Genomic DNA, 19,179 nt, shown 5'->3' with positions numbered 1-19,179 from the left:
AAAAAGTTGCTGCAACAGCAGACGAGAAGGAGGAGCTGGAGCAGCAGCAGCAGCAGTGGGAGCTGGAGCTGCTTAGAGGTGAAGTTGAAGGAGGATCGCTAAGCGATCAGGCCCAGACCAAGGAGTGATTTATGCCCCAGCAACCGCCAAAGCTAACGAATCGCACATTCTGACGTTGTGCCAAGATGGACGACGATGCCAAATGACGAGGGCCTCATGCAATGCAATCAAGCGCAGCCAACACTAACAGCAGCAACGCAAATACACTGCTACAAATACAAATATTTAGTAATAACTGCGTTTTATTAATTAAGAAGAAAACAAGAAAATGAGAGACTTTTAAGATCTATGAAGAATATTTCTTAATTATTTATATTAGATTTCTCACACTCAAAATTTTGTTAGTAACTGTTGCCCCGAATGCGATAAAAATTGTTTAAAAAAAAGACTTTAATAGTTTTGAATTTGTAAAAGGCAGCAAAAGACATCCCAGATCCCATAAAGAACATATGTTCTTGGTCAGCATCAATAGCCCAATCGATTTAGCCATGTTCATCGGCCTGTACAAATGTATATGTGTTATGTTGCACCAATTAGAGACTATATTTTCACCCGTATTTCAATAAGTGGCCTTTCTTTGCGTTTCTCACAAATTCATGCATTATTGTATCTTGTATATTCTCTCCTTTGCTCTTTCTCTATCTCTCTCTATCCCTCTCTCTCTCTCTCTCTCTCTCTTTCTCTCTCTGTCCCTCTTACTTATTTTATGCTCCTTGTTTACCCCATCAAGCTGTCTACACCTTTATTTTGTCATATAAATCTATTAAGATACGACAATATGTGAAATTTAGATAGTTATATATATATATATATATATATATATATATATATATTAATCAAAATAAGAATATATATTATCGCAAATCAAGCCTAGGCACGTGTTAACTATACATTATATATAAACAAATAATGCTAATTTTTAGTAGAATTTTATGCACACTTCTTTCTCTCGGTGCCCGAGGATGCGGACAGAGATTGCGCATGTTGAGCTGTTGCTGTTGCTGCTGTTGCTGTTGCTGCCGCAGATCTTGGGGGCACAGCTACAGGTTCCCTCCCATATCAGTCAGGCCTCAGTACGTCACTCAGTCAGCGAATGCGAATGCGAATCTGAGGCTGAGCCTTAGCCTGAGTCCGATTCTGAGTTCGAGTTGTTGTCTGTCCTGGTGTCTGTGTGTTGCACATGCAATGGCTCGGCCTCGCCTCCTGGCTGAGTACAGGATCAGCATGCGATGCATGGGCAGCTCCACCTGTGCCCCGACCCGCTCCGGGGATCTGTACAGGTCCAACGCAGTCTGCGAATTGCGAATCAGAAATGCCAGAATTGAAATCGCATTTTAAATCATCTGCGCTCTGCCGCCGTCTGCCCGGCGCACATGATTCACAGTCACAATCGCCTCAAATCTCGAATAACAAATCGCATAATTACGGGGCAGCGGCTGTCCAGGCACCAGGCACCAGCTCGGTATCCAGCCCGAAGCTGGGCGAACGCTGCGCGATGGCGCAGATATGAAATATTTTAGCTAAATGGCAGCCAAAGAAATAAAAATGTGGGATTGAAGCGTATAAATCAACGCCGAGCTGCTGCCCCCAGTCCCACTCCCAGTCCCATTCCCAGTCAGGTCCATCAGAGCCGGGCGAGCCAGGCGAGTCAGCCAGCCAGCCAGCCAGCCAGCCAACCAGGCAGATCCACTTGGCCAGTAGAAGCCTCTCTTCACTCACACAGTTGGCAATCGGTCGACGGCGGCTTCATTAATATGTATGTGAATCTGAGGCATAAAATCAACCCGAGGCGATAAATTGAAACGATTTCGCAGTGAACACGCAATTAGTTCTAGTCCCATATGAAACATGCAAAAAAATAACCAAACAAAAAAAAAATAATAAAATAAAACAACAAATGGATAAATCCAAGATATTGTACATCAAATTGCAGTTCGGACATTTGAGAAATCGTTTTGATTTCTGCGCCACAAATTGTGGCAACTATGCAAAGTGGCTCGGACATCGCATCTCGCATTAACAAATTATATAGGATGTTACCTTTTCAATTCAATTTACGGACTACCTTCTAAAAATCCGATGATTATCATCCATTCCTGATTCGTTAAGAATTTTGAATTTTTTTTAATCATTTATACAGCTGCAATTAGTTCATATTCAGTACAGTTGTGCTTAAAATAATAGCTAAAGTTGTCTGAAATTAAACTGATTCTATTGAATATATATGAATCGGTTTATATACTGTAAGTAAGAAAATATTACCTCTTATACGACTATATATATTCAAATATTAATTATATATATAGCTGATTATACAAATAAAGCTCATTTGTTTATCAGTCTGTCTTTGCTGAGCTTACCAAGCATAGATCTTTCAATTAGTTGACAGCAAAATATTGAGATTCACATTTGATTTCCCATATCCTAAATTTTACACGAAAAGTTAACTTAAAAGTTAAAAGATAAGAATATAACATTGTTGACATAAAAATATCTGACGAAAGTCAACAGAGCTCTGGTCTCAAAACCATTTTGGTTTCAAGTTAACAAAATAAAAGCTTTGTATAATTCTAATATTTGATGATGTATGCCAAACGTAGGCAAAGTTAACTTTTATTAATTGCAAAGCACTTTCTTTTTAATATCGCCCTTCTATGCGATTTTTAGGAGTTTCAGTAAGACTTACAGCTTACATGATTTGATTTGAATTGTTTAATTAGCATTGTGCTGATTCTCTCACTCTTAAATAACTTATAGCGGTCTCCCTTTCTATAATTTTTTTTCAATTAAGGTACTAACTAAATTTCTTTCGATGCTAAACAATTAACATAACATTAAAATAATTGTTGAGATTTTAGTTAACTTATAATAATATTAAAATATGTTCAGGTGTTGGTTTAGTAAATTAAATAAAAATATATATAATGTATATACTACATAATTTATAATTAAAAGGTTTTAAACTGATTTTTTGAGTGATTTTGTGAATATAATTTTTTCTTGATATTGCAACTAACAGTATTTATCATATTATTATTTCCAATAAACAACACATATTATTATCGTAAGTCAAGTTATGCTTCAACTGAGTTCGTTTCCAACAAGAACTCGTACTCAAATCTGTTGCGCTCAGCATACGCAGCCGGAATTCGTTTTCGAATTAAAACAACTCAAATGCTCTCAATCGCTGAACGCATTCGATTTCGACAACGCTGCGCTCTCGCCGTACTCACGCGCTCTCTCTCGGTGGCGGCTTCTCGAAATTCGAACTTTGCAGCGGCCGTCAGCTGTTGAGTGCCAAATGACGCGCGTTGGCGAAAAGTGCGCTGTGCACGAGTAAAGTGAAGTGAAATTAGAAATATAATAAATAAAAGCAAATGCCGGGATTTATTAAATAGCTTGGTGTCTCATATATGTGCAAGTGATTACTGAAGTTAATGTAGAATCGGTTGAATTGGTGCCTGGCTTTAAATATTACATATTACTTGACGGCCTAGCGCGTTGCGGTAAGTGGCAGTCATATTATCAAAATGCAGCTAAGAACTTATCAAACTTTGAGTTTAATACAATTTATATTTGACATAACTACTTGGGGTAACTCTAACATGTAATGCACTGGTTAATATTGCTTATGAATTACATAAATTACAAATGCTTGTTGCAATTGTGGCGTCTCCGAAAAAATGCCACTCAAAAAAACAGCTGATTTATATGTTTCGCTCAAATTTCGAAATGTGAGTGGCGAGAGCGCTTTGCACTCAGAGAGTTGCGGCTCTCTCATTACTGTTTGAGTTTGTTTCCGTGAGTAAATTTATTCGAGCTCGAATTTTGAGCATTGCGCTTAAAACAGCATAGAGTGCAATTTGAAACACATTTATTTACAGTTAAAAAAAATTTAAAAATAATATTAAAATGGGATATTCGACATATTTTGCACATAAATTAATATACAAATAGATAAGATAACATAGGAATTGTAATATTTTCTATATGCATGCAACATAATTTTCCCATTGAGTGAATTTGATAAGTTCAATAAGAACAATTAATTAACAATTGGAAAAATTAACCTTTTAATGTACCGATAGGCTAATATACAGAATTCAACTTGACTTGCCGCTTCAGCCAGCAGCCAGGAAAACCCGTTTTGTTGATTTTCGTTTTTGCTTTATTGTTTCCCCCTTCGCAGGGGCGGAGCAGAATTTGTGTTTAGACACGTTCGACTCTTCCAGCATGCGACCCTCATCAACTATCTCGCTCGCGCGAACGTGCGCAACATCCATTCATCCGCCTGTCAATCAATCACCTGTCAACTTGGCCACGCTCACTGGTCCACACGAGCACACACACACACACGGGCACGCACACAAATACAAACACAAACACATCTCGTGTGGACAGTGGAGAGCAATGGCAGTTCGAAATTCGAATAGCAGCAACCATCGCTAAAAACTCAAACGAAACCAGGTTTTTGCTTGCTCTTTGCTATTCTCTTTTGATTTTATATGAGTGTTTTTTATGCTCTGCAACAGAGTGTGTGTAAAAGGGTTATGCTCATGTTTGGGAATGTGTGTATGTGTGCTTAAATACATATATAGGCATGCATAAAGACTTGATATTTATATGAATTGTTATAAATATCGCATTTTTGCAGGCTTTTCTCTCTCACAAATGTTGTTAAAAGTTTCTGTTCCTGAATTATGATTGAAAATAATTTATGAGTTTAAAACTCTTCCTTTTTATAAGAACAGCTTTCAGTCGAATTTAGATATAATACATTGAAATTGGAGTATTCTTTTACAAGATACATCTCTAGCTAATTTCACAAATATCGTGTTTTCTTATGTTCCCAACATATTAGTATTAAATTGATTTGCGTATAATACAGATTTGTATCTAAAATATTTGATATTATTGAAAGTTGTGATATTAATATCTTGGTGCTTATTTTTACCATAATAACAAACGATAAAATTGAACGAGAATGGGACTTGTATTTGTATTTGCACATGGGAGGACATATACGATTTTTTTTTCGCCCAAATCTCATTTGAGCAATTTTGCAATTTTAATCAGCTTTATCTTTATGTGACGGCTCGAGAGTCAGCGCTGCGTCGGATTGTTGCTGTTGTTGTTGTTGTTGGAGCTGCGGCTGCTGCGGCTGCCTGTCATAAATCTATCAAGTTTAATGGCCGCCTCAGCGCTGCACACAATTTTATGTATTTTATGCTGCAAATGGTAGCCAAAACGCACACAAATCAGCAGCAACCCTCGGCGTGGCAGCGAAACCAAGCAACCAAGCAACCACCCAACCCACCCAACCACCCACCCGCTGCGGCAGCAGCCGAATCGCCCCCGTCCCCAAGCGCTTCCCCCCAGCAGCGAGAGAGCGCACGAATTTCACGCACATCTCAGAAGACTCACAAATTTCATAAAGTGGCAATTCAATCAATCAATTCTGACAGGCTGGGCGAAAGCCACCACCGGGTCTGCCGTTTGTGGGTATTTGTGGGTAAGGGGGTTGCTTGGTGTGGGTGTGGACCCTGGACGTGGGCCATTTTACCGTTATGCTCACGTACACAATCACACAACTCAACTGATTCGTGTGGGGGGTTTTGGCAGAAACAAAGCAAAATTATGCATAAATTTACTTGACCCACAACCCCATGCACCCTCCCCCTGAAAAGCCAGCCAAGCAGCATCCTATCAGCTGGACGCCAACTTTTGTCTTCAAATCCATCCATCCGTCCATCCGTCCGCCCGACCCTTCGTCCGTCCGTTCAGCGGCTGCCCAGGAGCCGCAGCCGTTTGGCAGTTTAAATATTTTTTAATTGCCTCTTTGTGGCACTCGCCCCGAAAGAAGACACCGGCCAGCCACCCATTAACCCGGACAAGGACCCAGTCAAAAAAAAAAACGGAAAGTGTAACCCATCCCTTTTTAGTGGCCATCACAGTTTTTCCTTTGCTGTTATTATCCTTATTTATTTGTGTTTCGCTTCTGTTTCATTGCCTTTTCGGCAGCCCCATCGCTCCGTTGAGGGTTTTCAATAAATTGCCCAAACACGCCCAAGGAGCATTTAGACAAAAGCGTTGAAATACAAACAGCAATAGCTGGGACTATTGGAACAGGTTACCAGAACAGATGTGGGTTAGCAATGTGCTCGAATGCCTCGGTTGATGCTAGGGCATTGGCAGCGGCTGGGTAAAGTCGGCAAAAGCCGAAACGATTTGATTTCTATTTAACTTATAGAAAAGAGCAAACTGTCCCTCTTCTGTATCGCTCTCCCTCTCTCTTCTTTTCTCCTCGTTGATAGTAGGTTATCGGGAGATAGTATCAAAATAGGCGAAAAGTTTTGATCTTTATTTAACTTATAAAAGAGAACTTGCTGTCGTTCTCTCTTTCGCTCTCCATCTATCTGTATCTCTTTTACGCTCCCCTCTCTCTTTCCCTCTCTCTCTATATATCTCTATGCCTTTCTCTTCCTCTCTCTTTTTGTCTCGCACTGTCTGTCTTTTCAAAATGTTTAAGCCAAGCCATTATGTTTTATACAAATTTAATTTATCGACTTAAATAATCCTTTTACCATTGCCTGCAACTTTGTGAAGAAAACTAGCTAACAAAGCTGTTCCAGGCTTTATCTATAGAGTTGGGAACGCGTTTGATTGAATGACTCATACTTTTCCTTCCACTTTATGACAGACAAAAAGTTTGTTTAAATATCTGAGAGCCGCAACAAACTTATTGAACAGAAAATCAATAGTTTTAAGCCTCAAAGCCATTGGCTGTTGCCGAAGCAGGTGTATCCAAGGCGGAGGAGCAGCAGGAGCAAGGACACGGGGCATTTGGGCATCCTGGCATCCAATTTGGCTGGCGAAATACTCGCAAAATGGAGGCTTATTAAAATAGATTGTTGGAATTAAGCGGCAAAGTAAATGAGCACGAGAAATGAGTTGAATGAGGTAAGCGGTTGTACTGCAGCGAGTGGTAGAGGGGGCGTGGTGGGGGGGGGGGGGTAGGATGTTGGGTAGTTGAGGCAATTACGAAATGATTGAATGGTAATTTCAGCAGAAAAGTTGCGACGCCCCCTCGTTTTTGCCCATTTGTGGGCGGTGGGTGGGTACAGTTTATGCCAGGCATAAATTCCCATTATTTATGGGGCCGTAACTGTTTGTGATATTTTATTTCGCGCAAGGATAGCAAGGATAATTTGCGCCCTGGCGCTCCAACTTAACAAAGAAAAAGCGTTGTGAATGTTTGGAATTAATTGCCCAATCCGCCTGCCAGGCAAGCACCTACCCCCCAACCCCTCCGACCCATCCCTCGACCACTTCATTTCCTAGTATTCGAAATGGAAATCACAAACAGGAAAAAATTGTTTTAATTAATAAATTGAATGTGTGCGAAAATTGAAAGGATTTTGCCAGCCACCTCATTGCCCAATTGCCTGAGTTGTTGCTCTTCTTCTTGTTGTGCAACTGCGGCTTATAGTTCTTGTTGTTGTTGTAGTTGTAGTTGTTGCTGAAGCATTCATCTTGGGCTCTCATTTGCAGGCCAGGCTCATTTTGTATGCAAATGATTTATGCCAAAAAGTGCTTGGCAGCCGGCAAAACTGGATTAGATTGTGCCAGAGCTGAGAGTCATTCCCTAAAAATATCCCAACACCCAACAACAAGCCCTAAACCCCCTTACCCCTCCCTTCCCATCCCCCAACACACACACACACACACACACACATCAACCGTCCAAGCAGTGCAAATGAGCGGCCATTGCCTGGAACTTTGGGCTCCACGACAATTCAGCCAGGATTCGCGCTCTGCCGCAACTTTCTAGGCGCAAGAGAGGGGGCAAGAGAGGTGGTGTGTTGGTTTTTAAAATATTTACTTAACATCCTATTATCCCGGCGACGCCATGTGACGCGGACGGGCGAGCGACCCTCGGCTTGTATCAACATTAAAACGATAAACTTGCCACTGCGAGACCAGCGCAAAAAATGCTAAGGACGAAGGACACGTCTTGTCTGTCACACCAAAATGTCACCGCGGGGTGAAATACTGGCAAGACAAAAATGCAAAAAACAACAACAACAACCGAAAAACAAAGACAGCATGAAGAGAATGCAAAAGGCGTTACGCTTAATACCCTGTATTTTCAAATTACAATACAAAAAGTGTTTAATATTTTAAAAATCGTATAAAGTTGGTAAATGATATAATGAAAACTGAATTAAAGAAATTAAAGTTAAATAATTTGTTAGATCTAGAAAAGAAACCCCAAATTTAAAATTTAAATAACAGCTAAATAAAAATTAACATTTTATAAGCTTATCGCTCAATTACAGTCAATTAACCCTTAAACTCTAGAGAATTATCTCTCACTTGCACTGATTAAACAACCAATATGCCAGTCAACACACCTTTTACAGGGTATAAGCAGCCATACAAACGACAAAGAAAAAATCTCTAAACAAAACGTAAAACAAAAGCGCGTGCGAGGGACGCTGACGCAGTGCTGCGTAAGTGTTGAGTGCAAGCAGGACAACAATACAGAGCGATTGTTGTGGGGGAGGGCGGAAGAGGAAGAGCAGGGGTACGGAAGGGAGAGACACGCGCTCCAAACGCAAGCAAACGGGACGAGCGACGCAAAAGAGTGCGCGAACAAGACTGCCAGTCTGTGTGTGTGTGTGTGTGTGTGTGTGTCTGTGTGCGAGTGAGAGGGAGAGAGTGAGAGAGAGAGCGAGAGAGGGGGAAATATGCCAAGCGTGTGAGTGATTTATGGCGCTGCGAGTGACGAGGACGAACCAGAATTCTTCAGGATAATGCCGACATAACGAGATTGTTTTATGTACACATTTTCTCCTTGTTTCGCCCGAGGTCCCATCATCATTGTTGTTGTTGTTGCTGCTCGGTGCCGAGTCGGGGCCAGGACAGGACTCGGATCCTCTGTGTGTACACATAATGACACTTTACGCTGCAAATGGGGGCGAGATATGCGGGCACACACACACACACACACACACACACACACACGCGGGGAGGCGAGAGTTGTAGTGTGAATTTGTATCTGTTATCTGCTTATGCATGTTATATTCCTGTGTGGGTGTGTCTTTGTGTGTGTGAGTGTGTTTGTGTGCGCGTCTGTGCTTATGCCCAGAGGACCTTCAATCAAATCCGTAATCCTTATTCAGTGCGTTAATGAGCTTCACATTAATTTGTCACCCAAAATGGCGCACCTGGCATTTCCGTTCGCCTTCTGTTGGCTTTGGCCTGACATTCGTTGAAGGTCCTTGAAATGATTTGCTACCCAGCAGATTTAAGCTTTGTTAAGGCTCTCGATATGTAAGACTTGTGACAGTTTGAAAATTCTCTAAACGTTTACCTGCTATATATTTTATTTAGTTTATGTTTTTATACCCTTGTACAGAGTCATGAAATGTGTACAAACACAAATCTCCAGCATTATAAGTTTCAGTATGCTCCCAAAATGTATGCAAAATCGTATCAAGATCAATCGGTCGAAAATTCAGAGCATGTAAACCTCTTTTCTTAATAAAGGTAACCTGCGGTATTACTTTTTAGTCAGGGGTGTTACGGACTTCTCTAGAAAAATGGACTTAAGTAGGTTTTAAAAAGTACTCCCGCAGTCTTTGTAGAGATCTAAAGCAATTATTTCTGTAAAATTCTGATTATATCATCAAATATATATGTTATATTATTTTATTGTCAAATATAAATTAGACATATGTGAGATAAGACATTTATGCTGTAATGTATTAAGATTTATTCTCTGGCATTCCGGCTACTCAGAATCAGTTCTATAGGTTTCTAGGCCATATCTGGCAGTCGTCGGGGCTTAAGCAATTTAATTGAAAATTTCATTTGGTAAGTGCACAATTTACGAGTGCTTTTTGCAATTATAAGCGGCGAGAGCCAAAAGATTCATGAGATTCATGAGATTCAAGAGGCACACTTGCGTTCTGCAGTGTGACTCGGCTCGGTGGTCCTGAGTGTGTGATATATTTATTCTTCATAATTTCTAATTCTGGCTAAAAATAATTCTAAACATTAAGTAGAAATTATTTGAAAAACTTTCTCCAAAAATTTACAACTAAACGGCGCAACGAGGCGGCACAACAATGCCAAGCCCCACCCTGAACTTCCTCAGCCCTCAGCCCCCTTCGACACCGAACAGGCAACACCCTCCCCAAACTGACGTCGATACAAACAAATTCTCATTAATGGCGCACAAAGTCTGCAGTCGGGAGTTGCCCAAAATGGTACCCAAAGCGATGCCTAAGAACGCGCCCAGCGTTTTGCGAGCATGTAAATGAGTCCGCGTTTGGGTTATGACTCGAATTTGGGTGGTTGGGTGGGGTTGTTGGGTTGGGGGGTTGAGGGGTTGGGGTGCTACTGCCACTGGCACAAAATATGATTTTGACAGAAAACAACAAAACAAAATCCATAATTCAGGATAAAACATAATTCCACACAGCAAAGGCAAAACCAGTGTGGCAACGCCAGCCCACACACACACACACACACACACACACACACAGATGCACACACAAGAAAAAGGAGCAGTCAGGAGGAACACAAAAAAAAAAAACATGACTAACGGTACAACGGCTGGCAAATGAGCAACGCTTGTGCGAGCGAGCGAGAAGCAGTTACAGTTATTTATTAAATCCCTTTACGCATTTTCATAATAATTTCACAAAATATTTTAAACGAGTGCGAAAGACAAAGGGCGAGACGCAAGGAAAGAAGCGGGTGCAATGGCAGCGACGCGACGCCTGCCAACGGGTGATTCATGTCAGTCCCCCGTACATCACCCTGTGCGCGCGTGTGTGTGTGTGTGTGCGTGTGTTTGATTAAACATTTACGAGTAGCATCAGCGCGCACAGCTACAACAATAACAACAAACAGCACTCATCATAAACAGGACAAACGAGCGTGAATTTATTCCCTTTTGCCGGAAAAAAATCAGAATTTCTCGCAATGCTCGAAAACGAGAAAAACCAAAAAAAAAATAAGGCAAGAAATAGGAAAACAAATTGAAACAAGAAAATAAGAGTCTCCGAAGATTTAATACCCTTGAAGGCATTTCCCTTATTGAGATATGTGAAGCTCGATAATGCTGAGTTTGATGCAAATAGCTGCGAAACCCGAATATATTCTCATATAAGAGCCTACTATTCATCCAATCCAATCCGGTAGCTATACGATATACTGGTCAGATCAGATCGCATTCATAGTAAGAGATAAACGGAATTCAAGTCGATATTCTTGAAACCGAGAGACAAGTTTACATAGAAACTCTGCAACTCTGCTGATCTGCAGTATATATATTTTTTCGGGTTGGAGATGTCTCCTTCAATGCATTACAAAATGTATGACAACATTACAATACCCTCTACAGGGGAATAATAATTTCACTAGTTTGAATTGTGATGGACTCGAGATTGTCTTGTTATATTGGAGAGATAATGCTTAATACGTTCTCTGACATTCTCTGACTTGGGCATATATTAGATCTATAAAATTTTCAAGAAAATTGACATTTATTCAGAATTTTTAATTTTTAAGAATTTTGGAACATTTTTGCGAATTTACAGAGTTTTTAAAAGAAAATACTGTGGGAATTTAACAAACCATTTTTGCCAATATTTTCCTATTGATTTTGCTATTCGTTAAACTCGTTTACGGTCTAAAATTCGCTCAGTTAAAAAGTTGTTTGTTATATATAATCAACTTATAACTAAAAGAATTGGAATAATGTGTGTATTTATCAACAATTTATATTAAAGTTACGTATTATGATTTGCCAAAAATCGGAATCGTGTATATCCAATAGCCGCATCGCATCGCATCGAATCGAGTGTAGCGCAAAATGAGAGACAAGTGCGGGGTGGGGAAGGTGGAGTGAAAATGAAAATGACAGCACGAAAAATAATTCTAATCTCCTCATGAATATTCCTTTTACATTTTCATTTTGCAAAGAGCGCTCAGCCAGCGTAAAGCATCAACAAAAAGGACAACAGCGGCGCTCAGACTTGAATCAGAGTGGTCTTTAGAGGGAGGGGAGGGGGCGGGGGTCAGGATGCTTAAGCGTAAGCTAAAGAAATACGACGGCGTCATGAAGGCAGGCAGTCGGCCCATTCGGCTAAGTACTACAATGGAACTTTGGCAAATGGCTAAAACTGAGGCAGCTCCCCGTTTGTTATTTTATTTTATTTGTGCGCCGCGCCGCAGACAGAGGACGGGCGCGGGGCGTGGCACTTCGTCGCTTCGTCCTTGCTGCCAGGAGCTGGTCACTGATGGGCACTAGTCGTTCAAGAGGCGCAGCTCGCCAGGACTCGTCGTCCTCGTCGTCAACGTTGTTCGGCTGCCATTTCCATTGCCGCCGTCGAAATTATAAACTTGGCTGCTAAAGAAGGTTAAGTGATAAATTAACGCCGCTGTCCGCTTGCCCCCGTTGGCCGGCTTTTGAATTGGAATTGGGCTTTGGCTTTGGGTTTGGGTTTGCGTCTGGAACGGGACAAAATGTGAATGCTTTATGCACGACTGGACCTTTTAGTTTATTGTTATTTTAAGGCAGCAGCGGCTCATTTGGCAAAAAAAAAAATCGAATAATTACGAAATGCGCAAAATGATAACTGAAACTGAATGTTCCCGCCGGCCCACAGAGCAGAACACTCTGCCAAAGTGCAAGTGTTGGGGATTTAAAAGACGATAAACATATTTTTCTTCAGGTTTTCGACATTATTCATGGATTGCCGATAATCGTTAGACTGCATCAATGTGTATAATGCTATAAATAGAAGGTTAATATTTAAAAAATTCATTTAACTTGTGAAATTTCGAAGTTTGAAGATTTAAGGATTCGGCATGAAATACCATTAGTCGACTGAAAGTTTGGTATATGATATAATGGAAACATTCCAAAGGATAAATAAAATATCTCCCTTAATAAAGTATTAAACTTTTGGTCGGGAGATCCCGACTAGGGGGATACACGCTGAACCCTCTTCTATTCAATTGGATTCGAACTCGTAACTTATCGGACTACTCGACAGCCAAACCAACCTACTTGTACTCCGGGAGCAGTAGGAGAACCTACGTTCAAAATTTCAGGTCTAGCTTTTGTAGATTCTTGGACAGACAGACACGCCGACATTCGGACAAACAGACAGAATTTATATACTTTATGAGGTCGGAGCAGACTGCCTGTAACATACATTCGCACAAAACCATTACCATTATGCTTAAAACAACAAAAAATATCAATAAACTAAACCCAAATGACATTTGCACTCAAATTGAGTGTATTCCAAATATTTATAGCCTTAGTTCCGCTAACAAATCTCTAAAATCCGAGCTTAACCTAGTCGTAATGTGGCAGCTACTAAGTAGCTTAATCATCTCGGCAGGCATTAAGTATTTCCTGCGGCATTATTAGACAGTCTTCAGTCGGAATTGCCAATAGACTGAGGCTTACAATTGCTGCATTGCCAGCCGGCACATCATCATATGCTAGTCGGGCAAGGAGAAGGCCGAGAGTAAATGCGAGAATACGAGGATGCGCCAGCCTAATCTGATGATTTATAGAAATTTTGGGTCGCCATATAGTCGCATTAATTACGCCTCATAATAAGTGATTTATGCACGCTCAGCTCTGCCGGGAACTGGGTAGAGGCTTTGCTCTCATTGCAAACTCACGAGTTCGCTTCACTCTTGCTCGCATATGCACATCCTGCGCCTTGATAACAACTGATTGCCGCGCCTGCGGCCAGAAAATCACATTAACACAAATGCCATAATTATGCTTTTTATGATGGCATCCAGTCAGAGTCTGTGTCAGTGTCAGTGTCAGTTCCACGACCGGAGTCGGCCGTTGAGAGTCGAGAGTGCCAGACATGCGCAAGATAATGTGACAATTTTCATTTTACTTTCTTTCTTTCTTTCTTTTTTTTTTGACTACCCTCACAGATTGCACTATAGTTCTTTTACTGATTGTGTGCGAACTATGTTTTTAAAAGTTTGACAACAATTGATCCTATAGGATTTATTATATAGCAAATATAAGTGTTAGATCGCGCCAGATTTTTTTACATATTCGTCTGAATACATATTTAGTAAAATCGTAAAATTATATTATATAGCTTATGGGAACGATAAATTTAAAAATATACACTTCCTTAGAAAACTCTACAAATTGTAAAAATTAAAAATAATTATGAAATTTAATATATAAATAAAAAAAAAAAGAAATGTAAATAAATTTAAAAATATTCTTAGGTCTGAATTTTGGAATATTGCTTAGGATCATCTACTATCTCATACATCTGCCACATATCAGTAAGGGTATTTAATCTTCGGAGTCAAGTTTTTGCCACTGTTTTTGCCTAGTATTACCAGGCTGCAAAGGAAGCGCGCCCCGAGTCGTGCCATCTGCACACGCCTTATCAGTGCACACACACACACACACATACACATGCAGAAGCAAGCGGGGTGTGTTCCGCGTAATGTGTTAAATTTTACGCATTTTTAATTCCCTTTTTATAGCGTGTGTGTGTGTGTGTGTGTATTGTGTGTGTGCGGCGTCAATCACAAATATTTATAGTTGCCTTAAAAATGCCAACTTGACTGATTTATTAGCCATGCCGCAGCCTTCATATTCTCGCCAATGTTTGTGGTCCTGATTTATGCCAGATTGACAACTACGCATCCAGGAACAATGGAGCAACTGCCCAGCCCCCCATTATTTGTTTCGCTCAAAGAACTATACAATTTTTAGGGACTCTCATTAAATGGTCATGTGCACGAGGGTGACTTAATGATTACCCATAAAAATACTAAGTATAAGGACTAAGTGTGAGAAAGTTGTTATTAAATTTAACGTTGGGTTCATAAATCAACCATATTATGACGCAAATGAGCTCTATGATAAGGTTTGCCAAAATCGATATTCGATAACTAATCAAATACATTATATATACTGTGATGAAAACTTTGCAAAACGTAATTAGCTAATCTCTATTAGCCATACCACTAGTATTTCCCATGCCAAATGAGATAATTTCCACTTATTGGTTTAAAGTGAATATAATCAATTTGAAACAAGAGCTACGATTTTAAGATGCCATTACTCTCCAGGGTACAACCCACAGTCCGTTCCAGAGACTGTGATTTTTATGGCAGTACGAGACATAATGTCCGCTCGTCATGTGGGTGGAGGTGATAAATCCGCGTTAAGTGCACACTTAATGACGCACACAGGCACACAGCCAAAGTGTTTGCCCGGACCTGGGATCGGGCGCTTCCGTTTTTGACGCATGCGCGACGCGTGGGATCCTCGCGGCTGTCGATCGTAAATATAACAATTTGTTGCTGAAGCTGCGCTTTGTTTTAAGTTCGTGTTCCGCATAAACATAAATTGCCAAGTGCCATAAATTTTTATCAACTTCGCCGCCTGGCCAAGTGGGCGTCTACCATGCTAATTGGATGTACTTGAACGTTAAAACATATAGTTGAGTTTTTCAGAGAAAGCCAAATGATATGGTTAGCATTTTCATGCCTCTGCTTCGTGCCTAATCGAGATTTGTTCCTGCGGGTCGCAGAAAAAGTTCTAATTAAATAAACATCGAATGCCAAAGATGCTCAAATGCTACACTCGAATAAAAGTTATCAACAAGAAAAAAATATGTTTCTTATAATTTTCAAAAAATGATTTTGTTTTATAGAAAAGTTGGTACTTGGTTTCTTAACTTTTATCAAATAAAATTAATATTTTTAAAAAAAGACATTTCATTACAACAAAAAAATTGTTCAGCTTAAAGAAAGTTTTATGAAAATCGTTGAAAATTAAATATTTATATTGTTTTTACAAAATTGTCTTCCCAATATTTCTAATTTATTCTGCTCTATTTTCTTAACCTTCTTTTATAGAAACACTTACCTTTCGTAATTTTAAAAGAATGTAGAAAAAATTATTTCTTTTTTTTGAGTGTATTCTTGTCTTTGGTTTAACGATTCTCTTTAGCGCTCATAAAATTAGAGATTTTACGAGCTCTGCCATTATTTGACAGTAAACAAGCGTCAACAAGAGACGCGCACACCAGGTGACCAGGCGTGACAGATTTGCCTATGCTGGCCCCAGATTGCAGTTGCACCTCGTTTTTGTTGACCCGACTTGTCAGATGTCAAAACTGTTGATGGTCGTAAATGGAGCGCGGGGCGTGCGCAACCTCCGAATGGAGGCCGTCATCAAAGTGGCTTTTATTGTTCTTTAATTGTTGAACTGTGTTCCTTCATACGCGTCCATAAAACTTAATTTTATGTGAGAGCATAAAGAGAGTGAGAGCCATTGGGATTTCAGTGCCCCAGGGGCGGGACGGTGCGGTGCGGTGCGGGCAAACCATTCCGAATAGTCGCAGGGACCCGCTGTTTTTAGTGTGGAAATCACTTAAGCGCGTTTACCGAATTTACGACTCTAACGATTTTAGAATCGTTTCCGTTTTACGATCTGCCACTATGCACATATATCGTTTAAATGATTTAAGACCATTAGAAGTATGTTTAAGCTATGGGTAATAGGTCCATGTCCATGTGGATCATTCACATAGAAATATTTTGAATGAATAATCAAAAACCAAATAACAAACTGTATTAAAAACATGTTAAGGGTAACAGTGCACGACCATTCGATGTATTCAAAATATGCAAAATAGTCTCAGATCTTAATCTATATGATGTACATATACATATAACAATAATATTTAACATCTTTATTGAGCTGTTTCGAGGTTCTCAAGGCGTTTTTTAACGTGGAGGTTGAAACAGTTTAATTTAAGATTCAATACTTGTTTATTTATATAAAATATATAATACAAAACAAATGAGAAGAATATTGACAAACCATTACTAGGAGGTAATGGAATCGGAAACGTGTATGAAATATCGATATATATCGAACTGTCTGATCTGTGCAGGTATATATACAGTATATATATGCTTCAGTGGCAGAACTTAGAAACAATATCTAAAATAATGTGGAGTGGGAAGAAGGGCACACTTTTCCGATCCTTCTTATTAATTTCATGTGTAAAATATCGATATATATCGAAAATCTAGGTTCCAAACTGGGGTCCACTTTCTTTCAAGGATTACTTTGGATCTAACCATATTTGTTTACCATGGGAAAAGTATCGCAAATATGCAATTATTTTGATGCCAATCAATTACAGGAAATATGTTATTTGTATGAAGAATTGCGAGTATAATCGTTAAAGCCAAGATATTCTTAATATAGATGCCTAACCATTTTATGCAATGTTTTGCAGCTTTAGTTTCCCAAGAAATTCCTGCACTAATCGAGTTGAATGTTATTTAGCTGCTTCGACTTCGAGTGCCGACACAAATTTTGCATTTATTGGAAAATTAAATAGATTTCCGCTTGTCTACTAAATATTTAGCGGTTGAGTCAGCGACTGGGATGGCATAAAAACAGAAAAATCTCATATCATATTTATGGCCAATAAGCGGCGAGAGAGAGAGAGAGAGAGGAAAAAGAGAGAGACAGAGGTGGAGATAGGCAAATGCAATCAGAACACTAAATCTGATGTACGCAGCTAATTGCGCATAGATTACCAGATGCATGAGCGATATTAAATGCCGCCCAATGCCAAATCCGTTGCCGGTTCCTGGTCCCTGGTCGCTGGATCGGGCGCCGACGACGATCGAGCCGAGAGACAGCTCAATGAGAAATTGCGACAGAGACAACTCTATTTGGCGGTTCGCTGGATGCTCGAATCGCCAGGGAATGGCTTGGCGTGGACCGTTGCTTATTTATTTCGAATTGACCCATTTGGTAATATTCATAATTTAAGTGCGCACGAAAGCCGCCGCAACAGCGCCAACAACAACAACAACGATAACAACAACGACGTCGTCGCGGCCAAAGAGCCGCATAAATTCTCGCGCCCCACACTGAAGCTTGGAAGCTTGTAAGCTTGGAGCTGGAGAGATCAGGATCAGTTGGCGCGGCCGCCATTTGACTTTATTTGCGATCGGTGCGCTGTCATAAGTTGCCGCCAAATTGTTGCATTGTACCTGCTGCGTGCGTTGCCTCTGCCACAACGAACGCCCAACTCCCAGTCCAACTTGGCTAGCTTGTAACTCAGAAATCATTAAAAGTGCGAGATACTTTATGAATTCGTCGTGGGCCGCAAAACGAACAGTCAGTCGGACAGGCGGAGTTGGCGGGCCCTGGCCTGGGCCTGGCCTCGTCTCGCCTGGATTGGCGTGAAATATGCACATAAAATGTAACTGCGAAGATCCTCGCCTTAAATGCAAAACTAGCCTCTACTCGATTGAGTGGATGCGTATCCGAACTGTTCGCTGAGTTATTGTTAACGATTTGCAGTTAATTTCGATCCATAACTTTTCAGTTCCATTTCATGGCTTGGCTATTGACTTTATTGACTTTATTTTGAATGCTAATGGCTCGATCAGTCCATCAATTGGAATATTGAAAGTAGATCGGGTCGAGAATTGGCCGTTAAATGTGCATAGATATAATTATTTGTCATTTCTTTAATTTGCACCTGAGGTTTTCAACAGAATTGATTGCATTGTGCAAATTAAATAAAGCTTACAACGAGCTTTAACCCATAATCTATATTATTAACAAAAGGTTGGTCGGGTCGAGGTCAATGTTAGCTGTTTTCAAGAATCTCCCGTTTCTATCATCAGGCTACTTTGCTCGAATTAAATCTTAGTTATGTTTTCATTAAAATAATACAAAATCTAGCCACTTCCAGAATCTCCCGATTCTACCATAAGCCGACACTAGAATTGCAAACGTCTCTACATAGCTTTATCTTAAGCTTTATGTCAAGCAGAAAATTTCGTATTTTTTCAGTTAACTCTAGCAACTGGAAATTACCAGAGCTAGTCCAAATGTTTGCAATGAAGATAAGGGGACTCAAATTTATCCGCATGGTATATTTATTCTGATGTTAAAATTTCACTGTGCCAGGATTACTGCAAAGTATAAACCTTATATACATGCAATGAAGATAAAAAGCGTACTTCAAATTATCCGCTTGATATAGTATTTAT

At 40.0% G+C, this 19,179-nt stretch overlaps 1 protein-coding gene and 1 long non-coding RNA gene across 2 annotated transcripts in view; one reads left to right on the top strand and one right to left on the bottom strand.

The window, feature by feature from the left end:
- Positions 1 to 19,179, bottom strand: part of LOC116651466 (uncharacterized) — a 53,594-nt gene that overhangs the window by 33,519 nt on the left and 896 nt on the right. The gene's annotated exons all lie outside the window — the stretch shown is intronic.
- The window catches only part of LOC6629189 (zinc finger protein 814), a 42,054-nt gene continuing 26,250 nt past the window's right edge, over positions 3,376 to 19,179 (top strand). The window contains exon 1 of the mRNA XM_032437632.2: positions 3,376 to 3,566. The gene's annotated coding sequence lies outside the window, so the exon portion shown is untranslated. The remainder of the gene's footprint in view (positions 3,567 to 19,179) is intronic.

This window comes from Drosophila virilis, chromosome 4, assembly GCF_030788295.1.
Source record: "Drosophila virilis strain 15010-1051.87 chromosome 4, Dvir_AGI_RSII-ME, whole genome shotgun sequence".
Classification (NCBI taxonomy): Eukaryota; Metazoa; Arthropoda; class Insecta; order Diptera; family Drosophilidae; genus Drosophila; species Drosophila virilis.
Note: the sequence above shows the minus strand (reverse complement) of the source record. Positions and strands in the feature narration are given on the sequence as shown.